This window comes from Gossypium arboreum, chromosome 6 (genome assembly GCF_025698485.1).
Source record: "Gossypium arboreum isolate Shixiya-1 chromosome 6, ASM2569848v2, whole genome shotgun sequence".
NCBI classification, from domain to species: Eukaryota; Viridiplantae; Streptophyta; class Magnoliopsida; order Malvales; family Malvaceae; genus Gossypium; species Gossypium arboreum.
Window position 1 is genome coordinate 30,331,973 of NC_069075.1, and position 10,186 is coordinate 30,342,158.

Genomic DNA, 10,186 nt, shown 5'->3' on the forward strand with positions numbered 1-10,186 from the left:
GGCCGCACTAGGGGCCAAAGTGTACCAGCACTTCGAGGGAAAGAAATGTATGTGGCGACTGAGAGCATGTAGTTCATTCTCCTCCTTGAACTCCTCCGTAAATAAGCCTAGTGCAGCACCAAACTTTGGGACGCTTAGCTGGCAGATTAATCTGCCTAGACGAAATTGAACCGTGCCGGGATCATCGTAGTTCGTCATTACGGTATAAAGATGGAACGTTGAGCATAGTTCCATCGTGAGCTCAAGGTATGTTGGCTCGATAATCCCAAAGAATAGCTCTCAAGGGTCGGTGGTTAGGAGGGCACGAACCGAATCAGCCAACTAAACCTATTCTGCAGTAGCCCAGTCGATGCAGCGACCCACAATTAAAGGTCAGGCCCGAAGTATTTTGAACAATTCTTCCTGGGGCCCTCGGGGAACTATAGAAGAGGGTGACGAATTTTCTTGGTTGGACCTGTGGAAGAGGACGCTCCCTTCCTCTTCTTTGAAATAGGTACGGCAGTTTTCTTTCCTTGTGAAGACGACATCACAAGCCTGTAATACAAAGAATAATAATAATAGGTAAACGAATTCGAAAAAACTAAAAGGCATGAATTCGAAAAAAATCACAAGCCTGTGAATTTCAGATCTCTATCTAAAATTATCGATAGCAGTACACCGTGTATGTGACAGCCTTAAAACGACCCTAGTCAGAATGTGGTTTCGGGACCACAAAAACCGAGGCATAAAAATAATTTGATATTTATTTTGATGCCTATAATATGTGTTAACTCATGTGTGACATTTTTGATGCTTTAGTTTAGAGTTATAAATGTGAATTTCACCAGAAAGGACCTAGTAGAAAACTTTGAAAGTATGATGGGGGAATGTGTGATGACTAATTAAAGCATGCATGCAAAACAATGGCATTGCATGTCAAATACCCCTCTTTTTACAAGTGATGGCCGGGCATGACAAAGAAATATGGGCAAAACATGTCATAGACATGTTTTGTTGGTGAATCATGGGTGAAAAAAATAAATTAATGAGCATGGGTAATAAAGAAATGGAAAAAGAAAAAAAAGGTCTCATGCATGCCTCATTGCCGTGTATTGAGGAAGAGAAAAGAAAAAAATTTGTTCATCCATTTTTCATTCTCTCTTGACTGAAAATACTAGAGGGGAAGGGAGGAATTTTGCTTCATGCTTGGTATTAGGAAGAGGTTTGGCTATACTTGCATCAAGATTAAGGTATGTTTGAGGTTGTGCCATGAGATTCATGCATGTTTTTAGTTGATAGCTTGATGCTCTTGTTAGCCCATGGTTCAAACCTTTGTTATATCATGGGGATGGTATTTGGCCAAGGTGGATTTTGTGTTAATGCCATTGCATGTTAAATATGAAGCTTGCTAATGATATATGTGATGGTGGATTGATGGCTCTTGGACTTTCTTTTTTAGTATTTTCGAGTAAGACATTAAGTTCTTTGTTTAATCATGACCAAAATTATGGTGTTGTGATGTATTCGCCATGGTACATCCAAAAGTGTGATTTATGCTCATTGCATGGAAAGTAAGATTTGTGTTTTGAAATTATGTTCATGTTTAGTTACAATCAAATTGAGATTCGGCTCTAGCATATATATATGTATATATGTTTGTACATGATGTATTGGTATGACATATATACTATTTCAAGGTGTATATTTGCTTGTGATGATGTTTGGTTATGAAGTAAATGAGAGATGTGTATTGAGCTACGATATGTAATGCGTTAGTTAGTAAAATGTATGCTGTTTTTGTGTGGTAGTAAGTGTATAATTGGCCTCAACATGGACATGCATATTCGGCCACATGAGGGGAAATTGGTGTGCATGCATTCTGTTAGAGGCAAGCATATTGATGCCTATTCTTGGCTTAGAAAATTCGGCTAAGAGGAATATTAACTAATGTGTTGAGTTCGATTCATGATTTTTTACACATGCGACTTTGATGCCTAATGAGTATATATATTGGCTAAGTACCTTGTATTCCTCTTCGATGCTCAAATGATTAAATCGATTTATTTGTTAAATTAAGCTCAAGAGCAAAGGGAACTAGATCCGACAAAGGGAAGGAAAAAGTGGTCGAATAGCCATTGAAATCGTTCGACGACATCCTAGGTAAGTTCTTGAGTAATAGAGCTTAAATTCTGAATTGATTAGATCATGTTTAAAGCAAATTAAAATCATGCTCTTTGTGTGTGGCTATTGAGCCGAAATTGCAAGTGTGAAAAGTGCCTTGTGTTTGAGTTTTGCTAATGAAAATGAAATACGAAGGTGTCATAATTTATTGATAATTGTGCTCGGTTATTCGAATGATGTCCGGGCTAAGTCCCGAAGGCTTTGTGCTAAGTGACTATATCCGGACTAGGATCCGAAGGCATTCGTGCGAGTTAATAAATTCGGGCTAAGCCCGAAGGCATTTGTGCAAGTTACTAAACCCGGGTTAAGTCCCGAAGGCATTCAGCATGAGTCACTATAACCGGGCTTCGTCCAAGGCATGTGAGCGAGTCGTTATATCCGTTAAATTCTGAAGGTACGTGATTCGAGAATGAGCGATCTTGCTGTAAAATTTTCAGTTAATACGCTTGAAAAATTCCAGCAATGAGGTATGTTCGTATGTGCTTGAATTAGTTGATTCCTTGAATAATATTCGCTCGATCGAGTAATGAGTTTCCTAGATTTGGCTAAGATGATCCCTTATGTATGAACATAGGGGTTGGAATGTGAAATGAGTAGGATATTGAGAATTTGTGCATATGAAATTATCCGTTAGCTTTATGAATGCTATGCTTTTGTGGTGTTGGAATTTCTTGCTCAAACTTACTAAGCATAAATTGCTTACTCCGTTTTCTCTGTTTCTTTGTTTATAGATTTTGGCTCGTCACCATCGGACTTGGGATTTTGGAAGTCGAAGTCTCCCACACTATCAAAGCCCCCATTTTGGTACAATTTTGGTTGAACTTTGAAATGGCATGTATAGGACTACCCTTTTGTTGAAGGTCATGTACCTTTCGGTTTTGTGTAAACTTGGATAGCCATGCGAAAATGGCTTATATCGTTTTAGCATAGTACCATAATCGTTTGTATGTTGATCATTATGAGGTATGGAATTGTTTTGAAACGATTAGCCATTGGAATGGTTAATCATGATCACACTTTGTGCTATGTATGCAAAAGGGCCAATTGAATCATGGAAATCATGAAATAGGTAAAGCCTACCTTAAAGGCGGATCTTGACAGCAGCAGTGATGTGGATGTGAAAAATCACTAAAAATAGTAGGAATGGTATTAAATAGTGAATAAATTATGTAAATGAACTTTGATGAACCTACTTTCAGATGGAAGAAACGAAACGGTCATATGAGTTATATGTTAAGAGATATTAAAGTTCTCGTGAAACAGGGCCAGAACGGTTTCTGGATCCCCTGTTCCGACTTTGGAAATTCATTTTACATTAACCAGAGATAATTAGGAGTCATGCCATATATGTATAGATTCCTCTCTGAGTTTAGTTTCTATAGAAACAAATTGAATCAGTATTGAATCCCTTTACAGGGAGATATCCAATTAGTAATGCGTGAAGGTCAGTGTAGTCAAACCCTGTATTAGGGGAGACTTTAACTAATAAAATGTACTAATTGGCCAGACCAAAAATTCTAGAAAAAAATATGTTGATGGACTTATGAGTCTAGTTTCAGGGAAAATTTACGAAACTGATTTTCGAGCTTTAAAACTCAAGATATGATTTTTAAGGCGACAGTGATGCAGTAACCAGCTAGTCTGGAAAATTTTTTTGGTATCTGTGTGCACTGTGTCCGATTCCAGAACGGACTCGATGCACGGATGTTACAATTTTATTGGTATCGAGCTACGGTTTAGTCGATTCTAGGACTACCGTAATGCGTTTGGGTCTAGCTATACATGCCATTTTATGTGATTATTTGATAGTGTGGTGATTTCGACATTTGAATTTGTGTTTATTTATAGTAATGGATCCCGATCCCAACCGAGCGATAGGCGATGATGTGGAGAGTGTGGCGCTGCTCCGCTCAAGGGACAGCGCCGGGACTCTCAACCTATTGCTAGCAATCCGAATGATGAGGCTAGGCAAGCTTTCTATAGCGTGATGAATGATTGGTTCAACCAATACATTCGAACTAACACTACTGTTCCACAACCTCCATTCCCGACTAATACAACCCCGCACCTACAATGCCTCCGATGAATCGACCAAATAAGGTCGAATAAGCCCCAGCTGATGAATCCGAAAACATGGGGCTACTGAATTTAAAGCTACGGATAGCGACGATGCCGAGCAAGCTGAATTTTGGTTGGACAACACTATCCGGTACTCGATGAGCTATCTTGTACACCGATGAATGCCTAAAGTGTACTATCTCCTTGCTACGTGATTACGCCTACTATTGGTGGTGTACTCGACTTCATTGTGCCCGAGAGCAAGTAACTTGGGAGTTTTTCCAAACCGAGTTTGGAAAAAGTATATCGATCGAGATTTATGGATCAAAACGGAAGGAATTTCTTGAACTTAAACAAGGTTCCATGTCGGTTACCGACTATGAGCGAAAATTTGTGAGGCTTAGCCAGATGCAGCGAGAATGCATTTCTTGAAGTTGTGATGTGTAAATGCTTGAAGATGGACCAATGATGATATAAAGTCGTATGTTGGCATTTTGGAAATCGAGAGTTTGTGGCTCTTGTCGAGCGGCGTGCAAAGCCGAGGAACTCAAGATGGAGAAAAGAAAAGTGAAGTGGGAGCAAGGGAGTTTCAGAAGAGGTCTTGGGAAGCCCTTCCCACGATCATCAAAGAAATTTAGAGATGGCTTAGGCGGTCTAGAGACACTTGGGCTTTTCTAGACGAGATCGCGACCGACCCCTGTGACCACACGAGTCACTTCGATCGCCATGATGGAAATGATCGTCGAGAGAGAGCGGAGTGCCGATATTGTGGCAAATGGCATTCGAAAGTTGTAGATTCGTGACCGCTCCTGTTACAAGTGCGGGCGATTGACCACTTCATTAAAGATTGCCCAAGGTTGTGCGAACAAAATGTAGATCGAGTGGGAAACCGGTGCTACCACTGCCGAGGTAGACCATCTAGAAATACGGGCAATGCTAGTGGTGGTCGAGAGGATCTAGAGATGCTACGACCAGATCCGAGGCTCGCGCTCTGCTAGGGCTTATGCCATACGCGCACGCGTGAGGATGCTTCCTCGCTAGATGTTATTACCGTACTTTCACTCTCTTTGGTACTAATGTGATTGCTTTGATTGACCTGGTTCTACTCATTCTTATATATGCGAAACCTTAGCATCCAAGAAGACTTTACCTATTGAGTCTCTTGAGTTCGTAATTCGGTGTCAAATCCTTGGGTCGTTACGTGCTTGTCGACAAAGTGTGTAGGAAATGCCCCCTAGTAATTCGAGGTTCCTGTTTTCCGGCGGACTTGATGCTTTTACCGTTCGATGAATTTGATGTTATTCTGGGTTTGGATTGGTTGACCGTGCATGACGCGGTTGTGAATTGCAAAAGCAAGACTATTGATTTGAGGTGCGCAAATAATGAGATGATCCGAGTTGAGTCTACGGACTTGAAGGGGGTGCCAGCTGCAATATCATCAATGTTGGCCCAGAAATATGTAAGAAAAGGGTGCGAAGCATACCTTGCGTATGTACTCGATGATAAGGAGTTAGAAACAAAACCCGAATCTGTGCCGATGGTTTGTGAATACCGGATGTTTTTCCAAGAATTACGGGTTTGCCCTGTTCGGGAGGTAGAGTTTTGTATTGAGCTTATACATGGGACCACACCGATTTCGATAGCTCCGTGTCGTATGGCACCAACGGAATTGAAGGAGTTAAAAGCTCGGTTGCAAGAGTTGGTGGATAGAGGTTTTGCTCGCCGAGTTTTTCACCTTGGGGTGCACCGGTGTTGTTTGTGAAAAGAAGGACGGAACCATGAGGTTGTGCATCGACTATCGTCGACTTAATAAAGTGACAATAAAGAACAAATATCCGTTACAGCGTATCGATGATTTGTTCGATCAAGCAAGAGAGGCTCGGTGTTCTCAAAAATAGATTTGAGATCGGGCTATTATCGATTCTTGAATCCGAGATTCGGACATACCCAAAACGCCTTGAGCGAGATATGGTCACTCTGAGTTCTTAGTGATGCCGTTTGGGCTCACTAATGCCCTGCGGTATTTATGGATTTGACGAATCGGATCTTCGACCATATTTGGATCGGTTCGTAGTTGTGTTCATTGACGACATCTGGTCTATTCAAGAGATGAGGCCGAACATGCGAGCACCGAGATTAGTGTTGCAAATTTTCTTTGGATAAGCGGTTATACGCTAAGTTCAAGCAAGTGTGAGTTCGGTTAAGAGAGGTTAGCTTCTTGGGTCATGTGGTATCTGCGCCGGGTATTCGAGTCGACCCAAGCAAAATTTCAACCATACTTAACTGGAAGCCTCCAAGAAATATTACTTGAGGTTCGAGCTTTTGGGACTTGCGGTTACTACCGACGGTTTGTAAAAGGATTCTCGATGATAGCCACACCCATGACGAAACTGCTTCAGAAAGATGTCAAGTTTGAATGGACGGAAAAGTGTCAGAAAAGTTTCGACCAATTGAAAACTCATTTGACGGAAGCTCCAGTACTAGTACAGCCCGAATCTGGCAAAGAGTTTGTCATCTATAGTGACGCCTCCCTACTTGGGTTAGGTTGCGTATTGATGCAAGAAGGTCGAGTTGTGGCCTATGCGTCGAGACAATTAAAGCCACATGAGAAAAATTATTTGACCCATGATCTCGAATTGGCTGCCATCGTATTCGCCTTAAAGATATGGCGACATTACTTATTTGGTGAGAAGTGCCATGTGTATTCGGATCACAAAAGTCTCAAATATTTGATGACTCAAAGAGACTTAAATCTGCGACAAAGACGTTGGCTCGAGTTGTTAAAAGATTATGAGCTTGTCATTGATTATCACCCGAGAAAGGCTAATGTGGTTGCGGACGCCTTAAGCCGAAAATCACTGTTTGCTTTACGAGCGATGAATGTACACCTGTCTATTCTACCCGACAATGTATTAGTAGCCGAATTAAAGGCCAAACCATTATTGACTCATCAAATTCGTGAAGCTCAGAAAGTTGACGATGAGTTGGTTGCAAAACGGGCTGAGTGTGTTCCGAACAAGGAATCGGAGTTTCAAATTGATGATGATGATTGTTTGAGGTTCAGAAGTCGTCTGTGTGTTCCAAAGAATTCGGAACTTATTTCGATAATTCTGAACGAAGCCCATTGTAGCCGAATGGCAATCCACCCGGGGAGTACGAAGATGTACAACGATTTGAAACGTCGGTTTTGGTGGCATGGTATGAAACGAGACACCTCCGACTTTGTTTCGAGATGTTTAATATGTCAACAAGTGAAAGCGGAACATCAAGTGCCTTCAGGATTACTTCAGCCGATTACGATACTCGAATGCAAATGGGATCGAGTCACAATGGACTTTGTGTCCGGACTGCCATTGTTAGCAAGTAAGAAGGATGTGATTTGGGTTGTTGTTGATAGACTGACTAAGTCGGCTCACTTTATCCTGTCGTCACGGATTTTTCATTGGATAAACTAGCTGAATTGTACATTTCTCGATTGTGAGATTACACGGTACCGATTTACATTGTGTCGGATAGAGATCCGAGGTTCACCTCGCGATTTTGGAAGAAATTGCAAGAAGCTTGGTACCAAGTTGCATTTCAAGACCGCCTTTCACCCTCAAACCGATGGTCAATCCGGCGGATAATTCGGATACTTGAGGATATGTTGAGATGTTGCATCCTCGAATTCATGGTTCATGGGAACGGTATCTACCTTTGATGGAATTCGCACAACAATAGTTTTCAATCAAGTATTAAGATGGCGCCTTCCGGGCTTTGTGCGGGCGTAAATGTCGTACACCATTGTTTTGGACCGAGCTCGGTGAAAACAAAATTTTCGAGTGGATTTGATTAAAGATCTTTGAGCGAAGGTAAAGGTAATCCGTGAAAGTCTGAAGGCGGCCACAGATCGTCGAAAATCGTCGCGATTTGAAACGAAAGGACATTGAGTATCGGTGGGAGATAAAGTGTTTCTTAAAGTTTCGTCTTGGAAAAAGATACTCAGATTCGGTACCGTAAGGGCAAGTTGAGCCGAGATTCATTGGGCGTCTGAAATCTCCGAACGAGTTGGCCCGATTATGTATCGTTTGATTTTGCCCCGAACTCGAAAAGATTCACAACGTCTTCCATGTTTCAATGCTTCGACGCTATAGATCTGATCCGTCGCACGTAATTAGTCCATCAGAAGTTGAAATTCAAGCCGATATGAGTTATGAAGAAGAACCGATTCGTATCCTAGCTCGTGAAGTAAAAGAGTTGCGAAACAAAAGGGTTCCGCTAGTGAAAGTATTATGGCTCAAACACGAAATAGAATAAGCTACTTGGGAACCCGAGACCTCTATGAAAGAGCGATACCCAAATCTATTTACCGGTAAGATTTTCGGGGACGAAAATTTCTTAAGTGGGGGAGAGTTGTGACAGCCTTAAAACGACCCTAGTCGGAATGTGGTTTCGGGACCATAAAAACCGAGGCATAAAAATAATTTGATATTTATTTTGATGCCTATAATATGTGTTAACTCATGTGTGACATTTTTGATGCTTTAATTTAGAGTTATAAATGTGAATTTCACTAGAAAGAACCTAGTAGAAAACTTTGAAAGTATGATGGGGGAATGTGTGATGACTAATTAAAGCATGCATGCAAAACAATGGCCTTGCATGTCAAATACCCCTCTTTTTACAAGTGATGGCCGGGCATGACAAAGAAATATGGGCAAAACATGTCATAGACATGTTTTGTTGGTGAATCATGGGTGAAAAAATAAATTAATGAGCATGGGTAATAAAGAAATGGAAAAAGAAAAAATGGTCTCATGCATGCCCAATTGTTAGTGTATTGAGGAAGAGAAAAGAAAAAATTTGTTCATCCATTTTTCATTCTCTCTTGACCGAAAATACTAGAGGGAAGGAGGAATTTTGCTTCATGCTTGGTTTGGAAGAGGATTAGGAAGAGGTTTGGCTATACTTGCATCAAGATTAAGGTATGTTTGAGGTTGTGCCATGAGATTCATGCATGTTTTTAGTTGATAGCTTGATGCTCTTGTTAGCCCATGGTTCAAACCTTTGTTATATCATGGGGATGGTATTTGGCCAAGGTGGATTTTGTGTTAATGCCATTGCATGTTAAATATGAAGCTTGCTAATGATATATGTGATGGTGGATTGATGGCTCTTGGACTTTCTTTTTTAGTATTTTCGAGTAAGACATTAAGTTCTTTGTTTAATCATGACCAAAATTATGGTGTTGTGATGTATTCGGCCATGGTACATCCAAAAGTGTGATTTATGCTCATTGCATGGAAAGTAAGATTTGTGTTTTGAAATTATGTTCATGTTTAGTTACAATCAACTTGAGATTCGGCTCTAGCATATATATATGTATATATGTTTGTACATGATGTATTGGTATGACATATATACTATTTCAAGGTGTATATTTGCTTGTGATGATGTTTCGGTTATGAAGTAAATGAGAGATGTGTATTGAGCTACGATATGTAATGTCGTTAGTTAGTAAAATGTATGCTGTTTTTGTGTGGTATTAAGTGTATAATTGGCCTTAACATGGACATGCATATTCGGCCACATGAGGGAAATTAGTGTGCATGCATTCGGTTAGAGGCAAGCATATTGATGCCTATTCTTGGCTTAGAAAATTGACTAAGAGGAATATTAACTAATGTGTTGAGTTCGATTCATGATTTCGTACACATGTGACTTTGATGCCTAATGAGTATATATATTGGCTAAGTACCTTGTATTCCTCTTCGATGCTCAAATGATTAAATCGATTTATTTGTTAAATTAAGCTCAAGAGCAAAGGGAACTAGATCCGACAAAGGGAAGGAAAAAGTGGTCGAATAGCCATTGAAATCGTTCGACGACATCCTAGGTAAGTTCTTGAGTAATAGAGCTTAAATTCGAATTGATTAGATCATGTTTAAAGCAAATTAAAATCATGCTCTTTGTGTGTGGCTATTGAGCG